Here is a 13,233-nt window from a genome sequence, read left to right as displayed (position 1 = left end):
TGTTCTAAATAAATCCCAGTACATAAAGATTCCCAAGTTAACATAGTGCTTGATATTGCTTATTGCCTGCATCGGCATTTGCAATGGTGTGCATTAGCTCAATCCCAAGTGGCAAAGAGCCAGACAGCCTTAAGTGCATTCTGTAAAATGCACTACACCACTTTTAATATAGAAGGTATATACTGCTAAGGAAAAGTCCAAGGCATCTTAGAATCAAGGTGTGTTAAGATGGCACTAATGTTTGCAACAGTCAATGATGCATGGTTTGGGCTGCCTTATTTTGCAGCTATTGACTTTTTTATTTTGCTTAGAGCATATGACAGTAGAGCTCTGAGTTTTCAGATCACTTTACAAAAGAGAGTATATCTGAAGAAAAAAAAACAAAGGTCTTGTGATTCCATCTCTTCCTATATACAGACACATTAGTGGAGAAAAGGTGTTTGATGAATACTCAATTCAGAGTTTAACACCTGTTTAGACATTATATAAAACTTATCTGCCAAATACGAGAATGGAGGATGGTGTGGAATAATGAACTGCAGAGCCGCCCAAATGAGCAATTACGGGTATCCCAAACGTTTTACACCATTCACTTCTAAGTCTGCAAAATTATTTGCATTAGACAGTTAACAGTGACATGTTGAGTCAACTTCCATTATTATTTTCAGGAACACAAATGGAGCTGATGTGAGAAATAACAGTGAACAGGAAGGACTAAAACACCATTGTAATTAAAAGTGACACATATGCACTTACAAGAAAGATAAACTGCGAAATGAATGGTCTATATGGGGAAAAATAACAGGCAGAGAGTGACACTGGAGACAGCATTTTAGCAGCTTTCTCCAGTTACAGCCATAATCTAAATGCAACTACTTAACAGTTATCTTTTAAGTCAAGAATGAGTTTTTGTATTTTTTTTTCAAACCCATTTTCTCTCTCTCTCATCCTGGAAGTGACAAAGAAGGACAAACCCATTTCACTTGGAATAAACTACTTATCACCAAGGGACCTCACACCTGGTTACCATTACCATCCACAAACATTTAGAAAAACATAATTTGGCACAAAAAAGCAACTTTATTAGAAACCAGGAACAATGTGTAAAAACAAAGATGAACTAGCACCTCAGGCTTTGACTTCAAGGTTCGTCTACAAACATTTGCTTTTATCCTAAACATTTGTTTAGTGGAGAAAAGTAGTCGTTTGGGTGCAAAACAAGGCTATAATTTCTATCTATGCACATAAATGGCTAGCAGTCACAGTCAACAGCTGTAACTGAACACTGCCTTAACATCTACTTACCAGGCTTCATGCATCAATTGCCTGTCATATTTGTGTTACAGCCAAAGATATCAGATTGTTAACATCACCTCTAATGAGTTCATGGAGTAGACACTGCTTTAATGAATAGGACTGGATGAAAAAATGCAGCCTTAGTCACCATCTTCTCAAATGAGACTTGTACAGTGACCTTTAAAAAGCACGTGATATGGTTAACTACTTCATTCACTCTCTCAAAAAATTTATCAAAGAATTATAGTAGACCTGCCACATATATATATATATATATATATATATATATATATATATATATATATATAATCTACTAAATGGAGATACACTCTCACTTGAGCACTCATCTGACATGGTAAATGCAGGGTCTCTCCTTGGCCCTATGTTATTCACATTATTCAGGAGCATACACATTAAAACAAATATAGACAGTCCCCAGGAATCAATAAAATCCATGCAGAGCCTACACGGACTTTATCTGTATACACGGCTATAGTTCCTCCCTGGCAGTGTGCCATACATATTAATTAAGGTGCACTGCAGAGGGAGATCAGAGGTACATGGATATTAAATCTGTGCAAGTAGCAGTGTAGAGGCTTGTCCGTACTTGTGGAGTGTCCAGAAAATGGTCTGGGCAAGTAATAAGCACAGGACAGCAAATGTTTTTAATTTTTTTAAAGTACGATTGCGCTGTGCACCATGGTGCTTAGCGATGTTGAGCTGCAGTTATACATATGCACCTGACATCTGTTATATGTCTAAAAATAGAAACCAAATGTATTTAATTGTTTTGGTTCTGCACTGCTTAGCAATGTGCAACTCCATGCAGCTTCACTGTGCACTGCTAAAAGGGATCATAGTAGTATATGTGAAGATATATTGTTTCCCTGCACTACCCAAGCAGCTAAACAGGTTGAGTGATGAGGTTTAGTATAGTAGGTCTTGGGTTCGAGTACTGATATGCTTTATAATTTTTGTTTTGAGAATGAGTCAGCTGACTGAAACATCACTGTAATGTAAAATAAAAGATAGTTATATTTAGCAAAGCTGTGAGGTGCTCAGCCTCGCTTAAATGTTTGTGCCAGTTTACATCTTCCACAGCTCTGCTGATATATGGTTAATGGTCCACCCCATTTACCCACTGCTCAAATTGGCTTATATTTGCTTAAATGGTTTGTGTGAGTTTGCGCAAAACTAAGCGATGCACAGCTTTTTTGAAAGTTGCAGTATGACGTGTAAAGGCAAGAATGCATCCCATATAAAAGTCAATAGACAGGAATTTCACACCATTATTGGAGTTGTCACTTGGCTGCTGATATGCCTGGCTGGTGTTGGTGAGGGATCTCGCTTTCAGGTGCACAGATGGGGTGTGCAGGAGTTCAGAGTGTTTGCTGGACTCTAGGTCCACAACTGTGAACCCTGGCTGCTGCAGGGCGATTACCAGGACTCAGAATGTGAGTCTGAGGCCTGGGATCAGTTAGCTAGGGTCCTTACCAGTCCTACTGGTATCACCTGCACTGGTGAGCAGTGTTGTCACCACTATGACAACCTGAAGCGAAGGATGAGGGGAACCTTGGACACCTGGGTCCATGAAGCATGGGCTGGGTGCACCACACAGATATGTAAGTATGTTTCCCAGTGATTTATATAAGTATACAAACTGAGTATGTGCAAAACTGTTATGCATAATGGTTTCTTTCTCTTACAACAGCTGCAAAAGAGAGAACTCACAATGTGCAGTCGCATGCAGGGCATCTGGCCAGTATAAGGTGTGAGTGTGGTGAGTAGGAAAAAAGCAAAGCAATAAATTAATGTATAATGTACTGTCAAGAATAAAAAGTATTTAGAGAGTTTGCAGTCCTAACAGTCAGGTATAACATACTTGGGAACTGTCATATGTTTAGTAATGTGTCAGTGCCTACCTGAAATGGTAAACCAAGTTAAGTCAAGTAACCATGCATTATTGTGTAGTATAGCTTGCAAACATCGTTCGAGGTTGTGGTCTGCCGAGATTAACAGCCACTGTTCAGCTGTGCTCATTGTGTGAAATATGCTGTCGATTTCACTCAGGTAATGATGAGGGTAAATGGGTTATTACTTACAGGTCTGACACAGCCATCCATGCTGTATATGCCAGACTGGAAGCAACAGTAATAAATAGATGATAAAGGGTGATGGAGCTGCCATATGTACTGCTTCAAAACAAGGAGTGCTCACTAGTCTTGTCACTGCATGTGTGTTCTAATCTAACACCAGTCGTGTACAAAGATAATGAATAAAGACTGCTGAAACAACTGTCTGATAAATGTAGTGCAATACCTACAGTTAGTTGCAAGTCTGTGTTCTGACCAGTTTGTGCCATATAATGCCGTAGATTCCACCCACTCAAAGAACAAGGCATATGGGTAAGGAAGCTGACATTATGGCCAGATATGCATGTGTATAAATGCCAAATTTTAAGGTACATTGCCAATAAAAGTTTAAAGCAGGATTGTGTATTGAGAAGTAATCTGTTCAAACAACTGTGCAGTATGACTATATTCACTACGTGTGTTCCAATCCGACACCAGTCAATTGTAAAATGAAAATGGATAAACACTGCTGAAAACAACTGTCTGATAAATGTAGTAAAATACCTACAGTAAGCTTCAAGCCTCTGTTATGGCCATTTCTAGTCAAATAATGCTGTTTATTCCTCCCAATCCAGGAACAAGGTATATGCGTATGGTACTTCAACTTCTGGGCAGATATTCACGTGTATAAGTGTCCAATTTTCAGGTGCAGTATCAATAAAGTGCAAAGCAGGATTGTGGCTTGATAAATACTCTTTTCCAATAAGTGTGAAGTATTCTTGTATGCACTGCCATGTCTTTCATAATCTGATATTCGTCAACTGTTAAATTTAGTGCACATGTTTCCTGGAGTCAAAGCTTGTGGGTTCTAATCCCATGGTAGCCAAGTAAGAAATCATTGGCTGTCTACTTCAATTCGTGTTCACAAACATACCTCTCAACTGTCATGATTTTTTAGAATGTAATGACTAATGCCCATATGTCTGGTTGTTGATGAACAGATAAATTACATTACTTGGAATGCAATTTATTGGCAAATCCATTTACAGAACACCTTGGTAGTAATGTACGAACACACTATGCAAAACATTTCCCTGTAGTTGTGTGCCTGCATTTGTTAGTGCTTGGCCCATACTGTACCATGCTAACAGGTTGAGATCTATGTACATGTAACATGATCTATACAAGAACTGGAGTCACTGTACTCACAAGTGACACTGCACACCATACCTCTCAACCTGGAAACATCAAAAATCTGGACAAGGCCCATGAAAAATAGGTACAAATCTGTATGCTGATTAACATATAATTTGCATACATAATTGTATAATCCCACCCACTCCAATGGAATTGTGGTTTACCAACTTTCAAATGCAAATTGAAGAACAGACAACCAAAATATGGCACCAGAGTCCCCCTGCAGCCATTTCAGTGTCCCATTACCTGGCTATTTCATCCCATTTACCATAAACACTAATGTGTGCATATTGCTTTAATTCTACAATTATTTGGATTTTATTTTTACGTTTTTACAGCACAATCCAGAAACACTAATTGATATCTGTTAAACAAAGCAATACTGTCTCACAATGAAAATAGGCTTGGCATTAAAACTTCTCTGCCCTTGAAATTCACATTAATTGAAACAGCATTAAAACCAACATCACATTCAAAGAAAATGCATCTGGCATCTGGCCAGTGGTGGATAAAGATTACCTTTGGGCTGTTTTCAAATCATTGGCCCCTTACACACAAAACAAGAAACATACATGTGTTCTTTGATACACCTTCCTGACTTTATTATATTCCTTGCATAATACAGTGCACTTGTTAGACAGAGCGCATTTTAAATTTATTGTTTAAACATTTTTCCATTAGGCAATGAAACAAAATGCATGAACCAATAAAGACAAAACTGCTCAATTCAGAACATTTCCATCATAAATGTCTACTTCCACACCCACACAATATACACACACACACACACACACACACACACATATATATATATATATATATATATATATATATATATATATATATATAGATTCACTTCATAACACTCAAAGCCCAAAACACTGAAAACATATATCATACATATACTGAGTTTAAACAACATAAATCATAGCATTTTCCACCAAGTGTAAGCAGGGGGTCAAGCCCCCCTGCACCCCCACACCCCCTGCTACTTATATATCTATATATCTATATATATATATATATATATATATATATATATATATATATATATATATTTATTTATTTATATCAACTCCAAGATTGCACTTCACTACACTAAGTGCAATCTTGGAGTTGATATATTTAAGTAGCAGGGGTGTAGGGGGTGCAGCCCCTCCACATGGGGTGCAGGGGGGCTTGTCCCCCTGCTGACACTTGGTGGAAAGTGCTATGATTTATGTTGTTTAAACTCAGTGTATGTATGTGTTTTCAGTGTTTTGAGTTTCAGTGTTTTGAGTTTTCAGTGTTTTGGTCTTCTATATTATGAAGTTTTCTCATTTTCAGTGTTTTGAGTTTTCAGTGTTAGGAAGTGAAGCCATCCATCTATATATATATATATATATATATATATATATATATATATATATATATATATATATAACAGCAGTGTAAGCCATAGGCATCTTGCACAGTTTCTCGCACTTATTTTCAATTTCAGTTTTTTTTTGGGGGGTGGCGGGCAAAAGGCCAAAAACCAGGGACACATTTTAAACATTGCTTGCATAATTTTGGAAAGTTGCTAGAATAAACTGTTGTGTTACCACCATGCATTTCACTGCCAAGTTTTGAACCCAGGATCCTGTGCACTATAGTCAGAGCAACATGCCACTATGCCAAATTAACAGTTTCCTGAACAATAGGAAGACTGAAACTTAAATGGCTATCATTTAGTGAAATCAGTTCTTACTTTTCACCATAGCTCTCAACCTCTTAGCACAAAAAAGTTGGACAAGGCCAATAATGGGGGAATACAGCCCCAAAATAGGGAAACATTTCAAATACTGATCTTATAAACTTAGAAAATTGCTAGAATAAAAGGTTTTGTGTCACCATTTATTTTCTGAAGAATATCAAGTCTGAAATTCAAATGCCTGTCATTATTTAGTGAATTCAGTCCTTTAGTGATTTGCCACAAAAATCCTGAAAACCACAGATTTTATGAAGAACAGATCAAACATATGAGGCATAAATTCACAAGTGGTGGTGGCTAGGGACTTTAGGCTCTTTTTACCTTGTACCCAAGGTACAGGGTTTGAGCCTGTGTACTTTCTAGCCACCAGGTGTATTAAATTGGGGGCATTTACACACACACACATATCCTATCCTGCTCACTGCCAGAATAAAACGTTTCCTATTTTGCCAGAGCAGTACCCAGGACCACTTTGGAAATGAAGGGGTGCCACTCTGGAATAGTGGCACCCCATTATTTGGACCCCAAAACTCGGTAAACGTGTAAGATAGCATGTGGTGTTAAAATCTAGAATGTAAGGAAAAATAAGTGCATCATAAACAAGAGAATGGACAAGTCCATGGAAAGTTTTTTTTTAGATTGCTTCCAGCAGTGTTTTAGAATTCCTACACATGTAGTATAATAGAAAAATAAGAAAACAAACAGAGTTAAATTATTAGAAACAAGGGAGGATTTTTTAAATTACAACATTAAAATGGACTGAGCTGAATGACTTGCTAACTATAAACCATTTTTAAAATACTGAAAATCTGGGAAATTGATGTGTGATAATGAATATTGTTTGAAATTATGTAGAGCTATGTCATTAAAAGTTTGAATGACTGAAACAAACCAAAGTGGTTGTTTATGTGAGGATTGTTAAGATAATGCCTGGATATGTTATTTACAAGACTATGGGTCACAGAAGGGACCTCTTCCCAAAATAATAGACATCATTTTTTCACTCGAGATTTTAATTAGTGGTTGTTGTTTTAGAATAAGTCACTGTAATATTGCCACTGTGGATATATTAATTATAATCAGTGTTTTAAAGTAATTTAATTGTCATACATAGATACAACTACTACTCCATCATTGTTTCCCTAGTAAAAAAAGAAAGAAAAAAGCTAATTAGTATTTGGGAGTTACATCTGCTCATCTGAAAAGTAAAAATCAAGCACTATGAGTATTTGGCAGCTAATACTCAGGCGTGCATGCATCTTTCATCAAAATGAAGTACAATGCAAACTGTTCTACTGTACACAAATAAAAATAATTTAATATGTGGCACTGCAGTGTGTGTGTGTTTGTGTGTGTGTGTGTGTGTGTGTGTGTGTGTGTGTGTGTGTGTGTGTGTGTGTGTGTGTGTGTGTGTGTGTGTGTGTGTGTGTGTGTGTGTGTGTGTGTGTGTGTGTGTGTTTGAGAGAGACTCCTTTCCCCTTTTTAGCTTTCCTCACCTGACCACGTTGGGGTGCTCAAAGGTCTCTAGCTGTTTCAGCACTGCGACCTCTCAGATGGTGGAGAGTGGCATGCCATCCTCACCCATCTGCACCCTCACCCTTTTCAGGGTGACAAAATGCCCTTCATTCTTGAGATCGTGGGTCTTGAACACCTTGCCATATGTGCCTTCACCTATCTCATCCACATACTTATACTGATCGCCCTGAAAATTCTCCTTCTCCAAGTTCGCCTTCGGCAGGGGCAGTTTTTTATCTTAAGGTATAATCCAAGTTTTGCCAAACAGTTCATTCAGGCCACCCGAGTGCTTACAATGCCATTTTTCCAAGAGAGCAAACAAGCGTCCGATCACATCTAAAGAACAGAAAAAAAAATGCCAAGCATTAACGATACATGTGCATATTATAAACAATTCATTTCAAAATGCACTTGTCTAATTAAATAGTGTTTGACCGTATTACTTTATGTGCATAATCATGTTTCTGCATTGTATTGGTCTTGCTCTCTCTCCTCTCTCTGTCCTCTCTTATGTAAGTTCCCCCAAAGGTAAATTACATGCAGCCTATAATTTAAGAACACCAGCGGCTTACACCAATATTTTTCTGTATTAGCAGTATAGCAAGTTTCACTTCATAAGCAGGCTGTCGGGAGCATCGAAGAAAGGGATGGCTTTCTTAAAATGACATCAGTGAATGTCCTAAAAACAGATTTAGGTTTATTGTGGGTGTACTGATTCAGTCTTAACCCTCTAGCACAAAATCCGATTTTTCAATGTTTATACCAAAGAAATGGAGACCACATGCATTCACCTCAGCACGTGCGACTATTGGGTACATGAGGTACGGAGGCTAGCTCTAAGTGTCCTAGAACCCCATGCATTAGGTATTAGCTGTACCATGCACATTAAAGGAGCTTTTCATACTTACAGAAAGAGTAGCTGGTTAAAGTAATTCAAACTAAAATTAAGTGGTGCACATAGCAGAAATATATGTATGCAATATTGAACTTTCTTTGGTTGTTTATTTATTACACTTCACTTACTGGGTAGCTATTGCTGGGTGAAGCCCATATGTGGAAGTACCCAGGACCACTTCCAGCTGCTTACAAACCTTCCCAGTCCTGGATCATTTAGCCAGAAGACGATAACAAGTTCCCTTCCCAATCACCGAGCCACAGCCAGAGTTCCCTCTTGCAGATAATTTGAACAGCATCAGCAGCCCTTGGTAGCCAGAAATGTAAGCCCTTGAGCTAAATTCTGACAGGCTGGTAGCCCCGACGGAGCTGACATCATCTTGCACATGATGACGTCAGCTCAAAAAGAAAAAACAATTTAAAAAAAATCGGAAATGAAGGGGTGCCACTCAGGAATCTTGGCACTCCATTATTTGGACCCCAAACCTCGGTAAAAACTGAGTAATTCGGGATGGTTGGGAGTTATGTTGCACATTTTTAGAAGCATGTATTATTAGTCTGTGTAGCAATATATACTACGGGGTCACTAATGGTATGTTTTTCTCTCTCTCCCCACTCCTTATCTTCTCTAATTTATTATTACATTTATTAATTTATTACTGTTATTTGTTATTATGGTTTGATATTAATATGTTCTTTTAAACTAACTGTTATGTTGCCCTTATGGGTTATGTTATACTGGTGTGTTATTAACATACTTACTGTGATGTTATGTAGTGTTATATTCCTCATAATATTGCTTGATATGTATTTGGATTCATCAATATTATCTTCCATTATGTTAATACTAACATTGGTTTGATTATTACTTATCTTACCTTATGTTTATATCTAATTTACTACAGTGCGACAAGGTAGGCCAGTTCCACGCGATCCACCTACCTTGCCTCCACTGCCCACGGCACCGGTGCCCAGCACATATGAGCCACAGCCTGGTGGTGCCCCCTCTGTTGCATTTGCACTACTTGTGGTCTTTGGTTGTTCCACCACACAGGCTGGGGCTGGGCCCCCCTCTGGGATGGAAGTGGAGGGGTGATTACCCATCAAGAACTGCCAGGTATGGTGTGCAGGGTGGTTGTACAGTCTTTCAGTGCATGCCTGTGCCAGATGGTGGACATGCTCACCATCCTGGTGGGGCAGCCTCGCCCCACACACCAGACTCCACCACTGCCACCACAGATGACGACTTGAGTTGCACTGCTACCACTTGGATGCTCATGGATCTGTGATTCCACAACACACTCCCCATCCAAGGTGTTCACACACCAACCCTGTCTGTTGTCTTGTCTGTCTTATCTATCTACAAACACTTCCTCACCTTCCCAGCTTACCTCCCCCACATGTACCTATATCTCTTCCCCAACATTCCACTCTCACCTTAAAAAAATCGGCACCTATCCCAAAAAAAAAAAAAAAAACAATCACCTCATACATCGCCCTCCATTTCGCACATGTCTCCACTGGATGCATTTAATTTGGTCCAATTGGCTTGACAATGCAGATAGGTTGTAGTCACCCCTCTCTGGGGGTGACAGTCCAAAATCAGCTAAGAGTTCCATCACAGTGCACAATTGTTGCTGATGAAGAAATGGATAGCTATGGTTCTTTCCTACACCCATTCTGCACATCCCTACCTGCCTTTCACTATGTTTTTCCTGCTGATTGCACCCCTTTTCACCACTGTCTTATCTCCCCATTTTTCTTTTCTTTAAAGAATTTTTACATGATGCAGTGCAGAGTGCCACATCGTTTAGCTATGCTAAATAACATTACATTGATATATGCTTTTGTAAAAATATTAATCATGTTCAAAATATACATCTGCACCTTATTTTGAACCCAGGACCATTACACCTGCACAACAATGGCTCAACATGCCAAGCCAAACAGCTGCTAATTAACACAGGTGTTTAAATGAAAACATAGTAATGCTCAAGTTTTCATCATTAAGTGTGTTTAAGCGATGCTGTGTATCGCTCCACACTGCGCAAACCAGCTGAAAGAAATATAGAAAAATATTACTGTAATTAGTACTCTGCTAGGGAAATACATCACTATAAAGCCATACATACAACAATGAACATAAGTAAGGTATGTAATAGCAGGTACTCCTGCAAGTATATGTACAACATGTAAAAATACACTCACTAAAACATTAATGTAAAAATAGGATTTTAACTGGGACTCTAATAGAGAAATGCAGCATTCTAAAGCCATACAATCTGAACAAATCGATAAATAAAACCAGGACAAAGGCCCCAAAATAGGGGCAATTTTTAAATATTTGCTCTTACAAAGTGCAGTCTGTAGCAGCAGATAACTGTGGAATGATATCTACAACATGTAAAAATTCACATGCTACCTTGGTGACACTATAGCTCAGTCTGTGAAATGCATTACTTTCAGTACTGTTTGGTACATATGGTCCTGGGTTCAACTACAGCTGCCTCTACCAATGAAAATACATGCATGTGGACATCAACATTATATATTGTCATGTGTATGTCTGTCTAATCACATATATATCCACCCAAAGCAGTACAGATGGAATGTATGCTTGTAAGTAATAGAATACAAAGCCCTACAGTTATGACCACTCTTAGCTACTCCTAGTACAACACTAGAAAGTGCAGAGAATGTCAGATCATGCATTAGCCTGAATTCACACAGGATTTTGAAGTGTGTACTGAAATTGTGGCTCAGTAATGTGACACTGCAGCCCACATGACCTGGCACCTGTCCAATTGCATGACATAATGGTTAATCCACGACCCTATCTTTCTCTAAGACACACCAATCATTTTGCCTTTGATTCTGTTGACTAACATACTTTCCTTAAACACATGCCTTAATTTGCATTGGAATGGGTACCCTCAATCTGGCCCTGCTTCTACAACAAGGATGCCATAGCTCCCACACTTACTCTTACAGCTTATTGTCCTCCAAAGTGTTCACACTCTCTGCCTATGCCTATTGCCTATAGCATCAGCTTCAGCCTGTAGCACACACATCTCTATGCAAAATGTAGCTGCTACAGATGTACTCTCTGTGATAACATATCTTTACCCCAGAAATTTCCAGCACAACATATGAGAAAGGGGGTCTAATCTATATGGAAGCCTTATATATTGTTCAATGGTTGCATGTCATTGGCTGATTATACTGCAAATCAGCTGTGTTGGCTGCAATTAGCATTTCAAAAGAACAGATTGGTTAAGAGTCAATCACCTGGTAATGATAACCATGTTAAAAAGGAAAACAGCTAGCTAGGGGAACCATTGTGCATGAGAGTTTATTCACACAGTAAATACATTGTCACAGCCTTTATATATCTACATTTATCAATAGAGGAGTATCATACTCCATCAGGTATGTAAGATTTTTGTTTACAACATGATGCATATATGTGAATATACTTAGTGGGAATGGGGATTACAGCATAAGCCTTTCTGAGAACTGTAATGATGACATGGCATTGATCTCCAGATTTGTCACACCTACAGAGGAAGTATAGTACATCAAGGGTGGAATGTTGCTTGTCAATGTGGCACACTAGTCTCCTCGGAATGTCCCTTTATAGTGGTTGTAATAGCACACTGCTATGTGTTTGGCACTGTTGTTTTGACATATTATCAGGGGGATTACCCATAGGGGACACACTACAATGGGCTTCTGTGTTGGGTATGTGATCATAAAGCAGTATCTGTCATGGCACAAACAGGAATAGCTGACTATTGCTAGTATCTTAGTTGCATCCACACCCTTAGTATGTTTGCACACTGTGGAATATGAGATGTGTGATCAAGCAGTGGATACTGCTAGCCATTCTGTTATTGCTATATTGCTACATAGTGTACTCCCATGTATGTGATCCTGACATGTTCCCATTTTGTTGTCTTTCAGGAAGAATGTATGCAAGATGCCAGGACCCTTTTACGGATGCCGAGAATGATATAGTCCTGGAAGGCCTCCATCAACACCATGAACTCCTACTGTCCAGGGGGAAGCAAAACAGGGATGAGTGGGGAGCATTATGGGCTGACTTGGTCCATGATGTTAATGCCATCGGTCACCAGAGCAGGACATATGAGCAAAATCAACACTGTGTGACTAACATGATAAATGGTGCATGCAGAAGAGCAGCAGATGTGGCCAGGGATCATGGAGTCACAGGTGGTGGGCCTGCAACAGAACAACCACTCTCAGCCACTGAGGAATTCCTGGTGAACCTAGGAATATATAATAGCTCCCAGGCATCCATCACACCATATATCATGGATGTGGGTGCCACAGTTTCCACAGCAGAGGAGCCTCCAAGTAGGCTTAGTTTGATCAGCATTGGAATACTGTAGCATTCAGTGTGTCAGGGTGTACATAGTTGTATGTGGGTGTGAGGTGTTTGTATTTGGGGGAAGAGTTTAACTGCAGTTTGAATCTTGTGCTCAGATTTTGACCAACATAAAAATT

Source organism: Protopterus annectens, chromosome 11.part0 (assembly GCF_019279795.1).
Source record: "Protopterus annectens isolate FY-2018-M chromosome 11.part0, PAN1.0, whole genome shotgun sequence".
Taxonomy (NCBI): Eukaryota; Metazoa; Chordata; order Ceratodontiformes; family Protopteridae; genus Protopterus; species Protopterus annectens.
The sequence above is the reverse complement of the archived record's forward strand: the minus strand, read 5'-3'. Positions refer to the sequence as shown.